Source organism: Sus scrofa, chromosome 1 (assembly GCF_054392235.1).
Source record: "Sus scrofa isolate SSC_HxYL_T2T_F1_AM1 chromosome 1, Sscrofa_HxYL_maternal_Yorkshire_Landrace_v2.0, whole genome shotgun sequence".
In the NCBI taxonomy this organism is placed as follows: domain Eukaryota; kingdom Metazoa; phylum Chordata; class Mammalia; order Artiodactyla; family Suidae; genus Sus; species Sus scrofa.
The window spans coordinates 123386611-123399871 of NC_139383.1; the positions used below are offsets into that span (position 1 = coordinate 123386611).

At 45.5% G+C, this 13261-nt stretch overlaps 1 long non-coding RNA gene across 2 annotated transcripts in view; it reads left to right on the plus strand.

The window, feature by feature from the left end:
* Window positions 1–13261, plus strand: part of LOC102160652 (uncharacterized) — a 282960-nt gene that overhangs the window by 19200 nt on the left and 250499 nt on the right. The window contains exon 2 of one of the 2 annotated variants that reach the window (XR_014810675.1): window positions 9168–9383. The exons of the other annotated variant lie outside the window; for it this stretch is intronic. This is a non-coding gene — a long non-coding RNA (uncharacterized LOC102160652). The remainder of the gene's footprint in view (window positions 1–9167; window positions 9384–13261) is intronic. 2 annotated transcript variants of the gene reach the window in all.

The following is a 13261-nucleotide window of genomic DNA, read 5'->3' on the forward strand; positions in this document are numbered from 1 at the left end:
AGCCATGACAAAGTCCAGGTGAGTGGCAATAGGCACCTGAACTAAAACAGTGACAGGATGGAGAGAAGTCAGAGGTGAGAGCTCTTTGGGGGATGCCTTTGACAGGCTGATTGACCAAATAGACTTCAGGTTAGGAGGCAAGATGGAAAATAAGTGACCTGAGTGTTGACACTGCTACAACTTGCCTTCTCTCCTCTCTCCAAGCCACATGTTGTCCTTATCATCTTAGATCTCTTTCCTGTTCTCTTGCTCCTACTTGTTTTTATACTCATCCACTAAGAACTGAAATATCACCACCACTGTCCATATGGATCCCCCTCACCATGAGCTATCTTTCAAATTACAAGAGCTCAGGCTACAAACAGAGACTCGTGAGGCAGTGGGTCCCTGGTGCTCCTCATTTCACAGTCATAAAAATAGCAATAGGGGAGTGACCATCGTGGTGCAGGGTAAACAAATATGACTAGGAACCATGAGGTTGCAGGTTCAATCCCTGGCCTTGCTCAGTGGGTTAAGGATCTAATGTTGCCATGAGCCATGGTGTAAGTTGCAGACGTGGCTTGGATCCTGTGTTGCTGTGGCTGTGGTGTAGGCTGGCAGCTGCAGCTCTGATTTGACCCCTGGCTTGGGAAATTCCTTATGCCACATGTGTGGCCCTAAAAAGCAAAAATAAATAAATAAACAAATAAATAAATAATAACATGCACATTTGCATCTTGCTTCAAAGGTCCTCATGTTTTTTTCATAGCTGTACCTGCCTTGAGTCTTATAACCATCCTGTCTGTAGGTAAGACAAGTCTTATTGTTCCCATATCAGGGAGGAAGATACCAAGGCTGTGTCCACAGCCCACTCCCAGGGAAGCAATGTGGAGAAGCCTGGGAAGCTTGTCCCAACAATCCCAGGCTGAGCTCCTACCTTTTGCCTCTGTGCCATTAGGCTTCTCAAAGTCTCAAATTCTTTCTTGGAAAATGGGGACAACAAAAGTACCTCTCCTGGGATCACTGTACAGGTCAAAGGAAATCATGCATGTAAAGTAGTTGGCACAGACCTGGTGACATCCCCGTGAATGTCAGCTCTTGCTTTCCTGCTCATCTAGCTCCAAGTTGCAGCTCATTCTCCTCTGCCACAGTGTCTCCCAGTCCTGGGAGGGGAGACTTCATTTTTCAGAAGTTTGCAATTTACCACTGGATAAATCTGCTTGCTGACAAAGAAAAAACACACAAAGGAAACATGACCACCTCACTGGGCCTACTATATCTTTTAATAGCCACAACTCATGCCCTGAAGTTTTATCAAATACAAAAAAGATAATGACAATGGAGAGCTGTTAATTTTTTAAAGACCCACTTGCAGTCCTCAAAAGATCTTCCTGTAGTTACAGGAAGTGTGAGTTTGACAGAGTAAAAGTCAACATGTCTTTGTGTCTTATAAGAGAACCAGCTACTGGCTTGGGTGGGGTTTTGAGCTTGTCCTGCTTGGCTTCAGAAGAAGCTATAACACCCTTTGGAGCCATTAGGGTATTCCTGAGATGCTGGCAACACTGGGCACCTGCATTGCTGACAAGGCCAAAGGACCAAGCAGTGTGTCCCCCATGCAGACACTTAACAGTTTGAAGTCTCTCTTAAGAAAAAGGTCTCCAGTTCCCATGTCAGGATCTTTGTCCATCTCCGGTGACTTTGCTACACACTTGTACCCAGTGCCAGTGATCCATAGTGAACAATATAAAGATGGTAGGGGGCAGGGATGTGGACAAGAATGTTGGTATATTATTTGGGGGCGTGATGGGGAAGGATAATGTAAGGAAAACAATTCAGGAAGAAAGGAAGAAGACTTCCATTCTGCTGGGTGGAATAAATGTTTGAGCAGCATTCTGTCCAGCTGGGGAAAGGCCAAGACTAATTTAACCTTTGGTCAAATGGTTGGGAGTTAGCTAGTTTCCTTTTTCCTCTTACATCACTCCCAGAGATTCAGACAAAAATAACATGGTCCCGATTACATGACATTATGGGCTCTGAAAATACACTAGGGAGGATAGTGTTGAAACCCCTCTGAGACAAATTAATCCTAGCAAGGCAACAGCTGTAAGATTGATACAAACAGAAGAAACAACAGCATATTGGTTCCAGGCCTATTTAAGAGTTGATTTTAATCCAAGCAATTAAAAAAAAGGGTTAAGAGCACTAATTTGAGAGCATTTCTATTACTTTAAGATGGTGCTTTATGAAATACTCATCAATCCTCCATGTGTTACCGTCTGCTGTTTGGCTCACTTTTGGATTTAATTCCTAAATTTGATTTTTTCAATCCTTATTGTGTAAAATTAATGTTAATGTAGTGAGAAAAAGATGACTTCTGCTGCAGCAGAGCATTAGTATCCTCCTATGGGGCAGCCAAGGTGTGAGAATCACTGCTGTCCTAGGCCCACACTTGGCTCTCAGAGGCTGGGCACCTGCCCCTCCTCCCTGGGCTGATTGAATTCAAAGTGGACACTTGAGCATTTCCTGAAAGCACAGCCTGAAGCCCCTGGAGGACAATCTGCAGAACTTGTATGCACCATTAACACTCAAAAATCAAAATATTTCCTCTCCCTGGGACACAGCAGCCCTCCCCATACTCACCCGCTTTGCAATTGGGCATTGCTTGGAGACCCAGTATGAACCCCAGAATAGAAATCTCACAGCTGGATCTGAACTTAACTGAAAGGAACACACTTGTAGGAGAAGAGGAAATTTTTGTAATGGTTATGAGCATGGTCTCTGTTCCCAGACTTCCTGAATCCAAATTCAGCTCAGCCCATTGCTACTTGTATGACTATGGAAAGGACTCCCACCCACCTCTGTGCCTCAGTGCCCTCATCTGGGAAATGGAGGTAAGAATAGCATCTGTATTATAGGGTGGCAGGGAGAATGAATGATGATGTTTAGGAAGTACTCAGCACAGCCTGACAATGGAGCTGCTACCATTGTCAGAACCACAATCAATTTGGAGGTATTAGCAAACTCCTGGAAAACCAGAAATTGAGCAGCAGCTAGTCCTCATGAAGTAATCTTCAGAAATGAGCTAATTTCTAACCCTTCTAATCATATAAGCAAGGACTGCCAGGACAGCAGCCACAGAATCAGTAAAAAAAGGTCGAACTGCCAAGCCCAGCAAGTGAGCTGAGGAGATGTAGGTCTTCTCCTGGAGCCAAGGAGAGTGGTGTGGGCTCTGCTAGGGTGGGAGTAGGAGGTGGTTATTGGGAAAGAGAGAGAACTTATCAAAAAATGGAAGGCAGAAGTCCCAACACAGCAGGCAGTGTTTTGAACTTGGGGACTATTGTTTCCATATTTGCTCACTCACACACTCATCCATTTACCCATCCCTCCATCCTTCCATCCCTCCATCCCTTCATTCAACAGTTCTCCATTCACTCTGTGCCTGGCAGGCACTGTGCTAAGATCTGTTTATACAGAACAGGCATTTAATAGATCTTACAGCCTGATGGCAGAGAGACATCTAAAACACAATCACACATATAACTATTTAATTTTAAATTGTGCCATTTGTATAGTTTATTTCAAAAATGGGGGGCTATGATAGGAAATAGTGGGGGGCATACTTGAGGTTGGGGTTCAAGGGGTGCCTTATTAATGAGTGGACAGAATGATCTCAGGTGGCTGGAGATTTGAACTTGTGCCTCCTGATGTCTTAGGTCAGCAAGCTCATCCCTTCAACTCTGACCTCCTTGACTTTGGCCATGGAAGCTACCCCCTCTCCTGCCTCTGCAACAATATCCCCGATATTTAGTGCCACCCTGGGATTCAGCATTAAATTAGCACAAGGCTTTCATTATCTACATGCAGAAACTCAGGATCTGGCTAGGGTTGGGATTGCTTGTCCATTGTCAAGGTTGGGTCTGGAACCGGGACACCTGAGCCTAAAGGTCCCCACCTCCCCACTGTGATTCAGCTCACACCCTAAACCCTCTGACCTCTGACTTCTTCCCAAGGAAAGAATGATGGAAGGCAAATGTCTCCTAGAGAAATTCATTTTGAGGAAGCACCATCGTTAGGGGGAAACCCAGTTCCTTCTTGGAGACCCTTGATGTAATCTGAGGGCCCTCTAGGATCCCACAATTAATAAGTAATAAAAAATGCAGTATTAAAAATAAGCTATTACAGGGTGTGTTAAAGCTATAACTTTCAGAATGATAATCACCACTTCTTGGTTTGCTGTGTTTATATTCTATCTGGCCTGGCTTCCAGGTTGCTCTACCCCAGAGGGAACATATTTCTGAATGTTCTGACTCGTCTGTAGACCTTTTTGCTAGCACAGCACATAACTAGCAGGATTTCAACCCAGATCTTTTGACTCTAAGCCCAGTGCTTTTCAACTCCAACATGTAAGGTTAGTAACAAATTTGGTTTGGGATACATGGGGGCCACAGAAATGGTGAATGTTTCAAGTGATTTCCCACAGGCAAATGGACACAGGCAGATGGTCACTAATTTATCCAGCAAACATTTGCTGAATGCCAACAAGTCAGGCCCTGTGGATTTCCTGGTGGATAAGACCAATTCAAGTCCCACCCTCATGGAACGAATAATTGTCCCGGAAATTCATGCAATAAGCACATGACTACCCAGATAATGATTAATGACAACAGTTCTGAGTACTGGTTGGGTTTGTACAGGGAGGGCACAATTGAACTTAACAAACTGCCCTCCAAACCAAGTCTTATTTTAGTCCTAGCCATCTGGGAAAATAGCACATCCACCCCCGACCCTTGTGCGGGAGCCAGTAACCCAGGAGTCCTCCTCATACCTTCTCAGTCCCCATTGCCAACCCCACAACATATCCCCCACCCCGATTGTGCTCTTAAGCGCCTTTCAGAATTTTGCACCTCTATCTTCACTGCCATTATCTCCACTAGCACTGTCATCTCTTGCAGTACCCCTGCTGGGTCTGCCCCCAACCCAGGGCCCCTGAAGCCCATTCTACACAGTGCAGCCATGTTGCAGATCACATTCAGTGATCTTCTGAAAGGAAAAACTTGTCATGCCACCCTTAGCCTCACTGCTATTCCTCCACCTTTCTACACCTCCACCCCATCCCTCATTGAAAACCTCAGTTTCTCTTGACTCTTAGAATCAGGACATGCTTCAGAGTATATCCTATAAAGTTCTGATATTCTGCCTTTTTCCTTTCCCCAAACTCCTACTGAAGCACATCCCTCATTCTCTGCCCAAGCAACCCCAGCCCTCTTTCAATCCCTAATATGTGCTTTGCTTTCTCCTAAAAATCACTTCTCCATGGTGGAATGCTCACACATCTCTTCTCCCTCATTGCCCTCCCTTGCATCCATCCAGTAATGAGTTCCTAGATCTTGTCACTCCTATGCCTACCAACCTGATTGTCTGCTCCCACAGGCTCCATAAGAGACAAGTTTGTCTTGGCTCATAATTATATCTGTGGCATCTGGGCCAGGGCATACTATAGAGCAAGGAAGTAAGTAACAAATGAGTGAATGAATGAACAAAAAACTCCCTGAGGAACTTTGAGCTGAGAAGTAAAATGCCAGCAGAAGCCAGTGAGGTAAAGGAACTGGGAAGGAAGTAACATCCCAGTCTAAAGGAAAAGCATGCCATGGAGAGGAACTGGAATGGACCCTCCTTCACTTTCTAGGAAGAAAAGATATGAAAATAGTCCCTTCCATCCTGAATAGGCCAGAGAAATGCAGTCTCAGCTAATGCACTGATAGGGGTTGAGGCAAGGGCCTTCTTGTAATGAACATAGTTCAGGTAGGAGACAAATATACTTACGGCATTAAAAAAAAGGGGGGGTTATTTTCACAAGGTCAGAGTCATAGAAATAGAAAAACGGATTTTCTTCATAGACTAGACTGTGGCATCCTCAGGAAAAAAACTGATTTCCACAGTGGCACATGCTTGCAGGTGATTGAGGAAGAAACCAGTGATGAGCATCCCCCAGGGATAAAGACCAAACTACAGAGGAAGCAATCATGGGGCTCTTCCTCTCCTGACAGGGAGAAGCCTGGGAGGAGGAATGGCCCATTAGCCTTTCCCAGTGCCTAAGCCAGGGACACAGTGGTCTCTTGAGAGGGGTGAGTGTTCTAAGGAAAGGCTTAGTCGGCTAGAGCTGCCATAACAAAAATATCATAGACTGAGTGGCTTACACAACATTTATTTTTCACAATTCTGGAGGCTAGAAGTCCCAGGTCAAGGTACAAAGAGATTCAGGGCCTGATAAGGGCCCCCTTCCTGGGGTATAGACAGCCCCTTTCTTACCGTGACTTTGTATGGCCTTTCCTTGGCGTGTGTGTGCACATGGAGAGGAAGCTCTGGTGTCTTTCCCTCTTCTTCTCAGGGCACTGATCCTATTACGGGGACCCTAGCCTTATGACCTCCAAAAGGCCCCCACTCCTAATACTACCACATAATAGATGCTTAGGGCTTCAACATAGGAATTTTGCGGAGACACAAATATTCAGTCCATAACAGCTTTGGGTGAGGATAGTTCAAAGAGGAGCTCAAAAGTGGATACAAAGATGTTTGAGGAGGTAGGAGGGTGGACTAATAAGGGCACTGTCTACTCAAAATTAATGTGAGGCTTTACACCCTCACTTCAGGCCAAGGATCAAGTTAGCTTGCTAGGTCAGAACTCCCTGTTCTCCCACTGGGTACATTTGGGGATGTTCTTTTAAATGTTCAGGAAAACAACTGCTAATGACTAATTTGGAATTAACATGTGGTCTGTCAGCGGGAAGAGGCATGGTGTTGTTGGAGGTAAGGAGATGGGGAGCTACTGGGGGGTTTCCAAGGACCCCTGATTGCCTGATACAATCACCTTGGGGTACATCCTGTAGTTACTAAAGGGGAAAAGTCTACAGACCAGCAGAGGACCCTGGAAGCCAGGGAGCCTATATGGTCTCCTTCTTTGCTATTTCTCTTCCCCAGCAGGTTCTAAGGGAGAATTTCTACTATAGGAGGGAGAGAACTTGGCATATAGGTTACAGATGCTAAATTTATGGGGAAGAAAAGAATTTCACATATTCATAGGACAGAAAGAAGGCTAGACATGCAGAAGTGTAGTATTGGGGCTAACCCCAAGCGCAGGGTGGAGCTAAACAGCAGAGACCAGTCTCAGCAGATGCTGTAGCCTGTGGTCAACCTGCTGGACCTGATTGAAGAGCAGTGAGAAGCCATGGGCAGGCTACCACGAGAGTAGCATTTTTCAGACCATATTGGCCACAGCGTGGCCAATGGATTAGAGGGAGCAAGAGTGGCTGTAGAGAGGCCACTGGGAAGCTACCCCAGATGATGGGATGGTGGCCTGAGCAGTGGGTACAGAGGGGTGAAGAAGAAGTCTTTTCCTAGGTGTGATGGATAATAATAGAGGGGGAGAGGGGGAGGTCAGGTAGACTAGGACAGGGTTTCTGACATGTGCAAACTGGATTGTGGGTGGCACTGTTGCCTGGACTGGGGGCCACTGGAGGGGTCTCCCACACTCTCGAGAAAGCCACAGTGTAGCTTTTTCCTCGGAAGAATTCTTGAGCTGCTTCCTTGGGGCGGTAGTTCCCAGTGATCCAGTTACTTCCCTCCTCTGCACAGTTTTATGTGGACTGGGCTTTTGGTTAGCTTTCTTTTGAAATGACTGGTTCTCATTTCCTCCTCCACACACTCTGAAGTGTGTTTGTTTCAGAATGTTACATAAAGGCCTTTCCCCATCTCTCTTCTATTTGTCTTTGTCGATGGACCTCCCTCCCGTACAGGATAGATGACCACATCGGTTTCAACAAAATGAGTTTGCCAAGTACCTTGGGCCGAGTTCTCTGTAACTGCTCAATAGCCAGCAAAAGACGTGGGTGGAGATTAAATTGTCCTCCTTCCTGAAAACGGTTAGATCTCTGTAGCTCCTTTCCCTGTGGTCTCAGGCACATTTTGAGGGTGGGCCTTCTGGTTAGCATAATACAGGACATGGTAAACACTAGTAAAGGAAGAATAATTAAGGACATTATGTAAAATGTGGCTAATGGATGCCAACTACGCACCAGCTAAACTGGTTGCATTTTTTTGACTTGTAGCCAAAGCATTTTATCTTTTGGTTGTTTCCGTTTTTTGCTCACACAGGTTCTGCTTCTCTCTTAGGCCTCCCCTTCTGCTTCAGCAGCTTCATCTGCGCCCTTCATCTTTCTTCCTCTTGCTTTTTCTGGTTTCCTTCTCCTTGGCCCCCTTGCTGACTCCTGGCTTCTTACATATTTGTTCCCCTCCCCCACCCCACCACCCCCTCGCTCTCCTCTCTCTTTCTCTCCTTGTCACCATTTGTTCTCTATCACCCTCCTTTCTGGCTGGCTGATGTTGGAAGCATTTCAGGAATTTTTAATTGAAAATACCATGAGAACTGTTATCACCTCTGTTTCACCACCGAGAAGACCCGCGGCTCGGGCATGATGATGGGTGACTCCCGAACGGGTGGGCTTTAATATCTCACCTAGGTTAACTAGGGCAGCTGGGCTCTGCTAACCTAGGCCCCGGGGTGGAATGTGAGAAATGAAATATGGTCTGACAAGAAGGAGGGTGTGTTGAATAACCAAAAATTCCTATAAAGTCTGAAGAGGGGGAGAGTAGTAGAGGATGAGGAATTAGTTAAAAAAACCAAAACAATCAGAAACTCTCCTGCGCCCCCCCCCCTCAGCTTTCTGCCACAAAAATGACGGTGAGGGAAAGCAGGTACCACCTGGATGTCTGAGAAGGAACAGGAGCCTCCTTCCTCCCTGCCTGGAGCACTCTGCCCTGCCTCTGTTCTCCCAGCTGTCCCTGATCCTGACTCTGCAGCCTGGGTCAGATGAGCTCAGCCTTCTTTGATCTTCCCTGTGAGGTCACCGGCTCCCCCCCCCACCAGCCTTCTCCCATGTCCCAGGTCAGCCTTCACATCTGCCAGGTCCTCAGAAACTGGGAGGATGAGGACGAAGGTGACAGTGGGACCATGTGGGGTGGGTTGGTGTGGGGGTGGGGAGGGGCCTGGACCTTTTCCCCTATTATCAGGTCACAACCAAAGGATCATATTTTCAATCAGTTACTGTGGAATAGGGAAGGAGGGCTGCGATGCTGGGACACCAGGGAAAAAGGTGATGCTCTGCTTCTTTACTCCTCTTCTACATCTTCAGTTGGAGTCAGGGCTATGGCAGAAGAAACAGCAGGTACTGGGACTGGAAGGAACCACAGCAGGCATCTCCTCCACTGGTTCTCATCCTGGCCCCTGGATTCAGTGGACAACCCCTCCCACCCACCATCAACCAGGGCGGCTCCACTTCTACGTGTTTCCTGTAATGAGGTCCTGTGCAAGATTTTGAGAAAAGGACTCCACTGCTGAAAAATAAGAGGTAAAATTTTGAAATCCAAGCCTCTCCTGTTTATTTATAAATAAACCAAGGCCCAGAGAAGTTACGAGATAAACCAAAATAATACTGTGGTAACTGCATAGCCAACCCAGCCTTGGGTCTCCTACCCTCAGCTAATTTCCCTGGTGACTGAACAACCTCAAAGGTGGAAGAATAGAACCATACTCAGGTGAGGCTGATGGGAGTAGATTTTCACCTCCTCATCCTCCTGGACTCTCAAATTCCTGTTGTTACTGCATGTGGGAATGGAGGCCTAGAAGGCCCCTTTGGTTTCCCAAAGGAATAAAGCTATATGCCTTTTCAGATCTGGAGAAGAGTGAGTAGCTTATATGAGTTTTGAGATAAAGCATCATGAATATTTTCCTCTGAGCTGTTGGCATTGACAAAGCCACTTATGCCATCTCACAGATATCTACAGCTACATGCTGAGTTAAGAATCTTAGAGATCATTTTAAAAAGAGAGAAGAAAAATGGAAAGGAAGGAAAAAATAATAAATATATATAAACATGAAAATAGAGAAAGATAGAAAATAAAAATACATTTGTCAAATGAGAGCTATGACTGACCCTCTATTCCTGAAAAATAGCATGGAAAATAAGAGGTAAAGAAGACAGATGCTTTTGACCAGTTCCCACCATATGTCACATCTAAATATTGAACTTTTATGAGGCATTTTCATCTGATAATTTTCTAAAACTAAGACAAAAGCTGAGAAAATGAAAACCCAGGAAGAAGATGTAAAACTAGAAGCCTGCCAGGAAAGAGGATGTCAGGGAAGCCAAACATCCAGGCAGGGAGATGGCAGGACCCAGGTGGTGGGGAAGATGCTGCCAGCGTGTGACTGGAAAGGGTGACTGCTCCTCCAGGGGCCTTCGAACAAGCAGCCCCCTCCCCTCCCACATGGCCCATATTCAGCCCAGACATGGGCAACTCCACCAGCACGTGATGTTTTCTTTTTTCTCAAATAAAATATCATCACCTGATCGTAGCTAAGTAACTGTGAACTTGTAAAAGTCTGTTTGTTGTTCCCCAGAGACCCATTCAAGTGGTTTTTCATATGAATTTGTTCATTCAAACACTTCGAAATGTTTCTCTAATTATTTCTCACAGTCCCATTGTGAGGGATGATAATTCCATCGACCTCACACCCTATTGCAGGTGAGTAAACTGAGGCTCATGAAAGCGGTGACTCAAACACGGAAGGCAGAGCCACCATGGGTCCATCCTCCCCATCATCAGACACTTGTGGGCATTCCCAAATCTAGACTCTTGCAGAACTTGCTGATTGCATGTTTCCACTTAACCCCACACCATCAGACACGTATCTATTTGGTTTGGCCAGCACATAGTAGTATCCTGTTGATAACCATTCAGTAATTTTATAGCATGTCAGGAGTGTTTGAGAAGCTAGTACATTTCACTATTAGAAAACTTAGAGTTAAGGAGGTGGAAACTAATGAGAACAGGGGTCCTAAAGAGTCATTAAAGATATTGCCTTTTTGGGAAGTACATTTGGGATTTAGTTCTCATTCTTCTAAGTAATATATTGCTCAGGATCCTTCTGTCTCCCTTGGGGTTTGTCCTGCATGAGTATAAAGGGATGTATTAATTATTAATAAATCAATTAGCATTAAGTACCATTTTATATCATATATTATAATGTTAATATCATATTACTATGTAGTATATAATGATAGTATATACTATATATTACTATACATTTATATATACATATAATACTGTGTTAAACATGTATATTGTAGACATTATATATCATATAAATATAATTTTGTATTAATATGTAATGTTATATGAATAAGTATAATAATAGAATAATATAAATATTAAGCAAATATCTTGTGTGCAGGCACTGTCCTGGTGGCTGTGTGTTGGGAGTGTGAAGTTGGATGAGCCCCTCAGAGACAGGGTAGGCTGGGGCTGGGAGTCAGGCGTGTCTAAGGCAGAAGGCGAGCATGGCCCCACCATCCCCCTCGCTTAATGGTGATCTGGAGCTCCCCTACGGAGGCTGCTTCCAAGTTGTATAACAGCTATATGGTGATATTAAAGGTTTTCAAGAGAGAAGCCATGAAAAATTTTCCAGAATTAGGGACCTGAACAGAAGGACACCTTCTTCCTTCACCTTCACCATTTCTGCTCTGTAGTAGTTTGTGACCCTTTCTCCCTTGGGCACAGATAGTCTTAAATACATTTCCTTTTACCCAGTGCTTGAGCAGGGCTAAAGAGGGAAAAACACTGCTGTGAAGAATTCGGTGGGTTGGAAAGAGCACTCACCTGGTTCTGAAAGTGGGACTGCCCCGGACCAAGGTGGGAGGTAACCAGATGTCAATAAGGAAAGAGTTAGGAATTTCTCAAGGTAGGAAGTCAGGGCAACCTGGGGACACAGTAGAAGAACACTGCCCTGGAGACCCAGGGGCTCTGGGTTCATCATGTTCATCCTCTGACTTACTGTGTGATGTGGGAAAAGTCCCTTCTTCATGGCCTTGGTGTCCCTGACAGTGAAATGTAAAACCCCATTCCTTGGATGGGAACTAAGGAGGCTCCTTCCTGCCCTCAATTCTGAGATTCTATCTGGATTCTGGCAGAAAAGAACAGCAGTGCCTAGACTTAGGAGAGAATAAAGTCACAGTGCACAATTCTGGCCCAGAACCATAATGTAGGTTGAGAGAGAGGAAAAAATGGGTTCTGGCCCCACCTTGGACCCTTATGTAGCACGTACTTGGGAAAGTCATTTCACCTCTTTGGGTCTATTTCCTCACGGGAAAAATCAGTGTTGATCTTCAAAATGTATGGCTAGTTCTCTTTTATTAGGAAGAAAAAAATTTTACCAGTGTCTCATATATGACAGAAAAAATCCCAAAACTTTCTGGTTAAAGCAGTAGGAAAATCTCCTGAGTCTATCCTTGTGACTGGTGAGTCTAATTTTTCTTGGACCTCTCTTCCCTTGTCAGTACAGTGGGAGTGAGAATTCCTGCTCTAATGATCTCACAGTTAATCAGATTGGAAATGAGACAAGATATATGAAAGGGATTTTCAAACTCTAAATTGCTGTGCATACCTAGGCCTTTTGTTGCCAACCCTTTATCACCTCTGCTGGACTAGAAGTGAAATCCTCTCAAAAACTCTCCCAAAGCCCACAGCTATGGAAGGAAAAAGATGTCCATTCCTCTCCAGCCCAAAGTATAGCACGGGGCAGGTATCCTCAGAAGCCAGAGGCAGCCCCTACCAGTTTGTAGACAGAACCCAGAGCAGCCATGGTTAGGAATGCACAGGGATAAAAGCTGGAGCCCTTGCTACCCACACCCTTACCCATGCCGGACCCATGAAGCCCATGAACAGCAGGCAAGGAGACGTTCCATGGGAGGAAGACGTTTCTCTGGGCCGGGGCAGGTGAGCAAATCTTCCAAAAGAATACTAGCAGGATCAGGCTTTAGACTATTTCCCAGGCATTGGGAAGAGGGTGGGGCAGGCAGGAAAGGTAGCTGACCTTGGGAAGCTGGGGGGAGAGCACAGCTCTTCTTTTGGAAACTAGTCCCCAGGGCTGAGCTTCTGGTAATCACCATGGTAACCAGCTGGGGTGTGGGGGTTAGGGGGCACAGGGATCCCAAACTAAAGTGCCCATCAAAGCTTCAGGGAAATAGTCTAAAACCTGATCCTGCTAGTATTAATTCTTTTGGAAGATTTGCTCACCTGTCCCACAATGCCTGGTGCCCACAACAACACTCCTTGTGTCCCCCCCACCTCACTCGTCCTAAGCATTGGTTTTGACCTCGGATCTAGCCTGTTGGACTCCCCAGTTGGTTTCTAGAGGGATGAGGTGCGTTTGGCTTAGCCTGCTCTT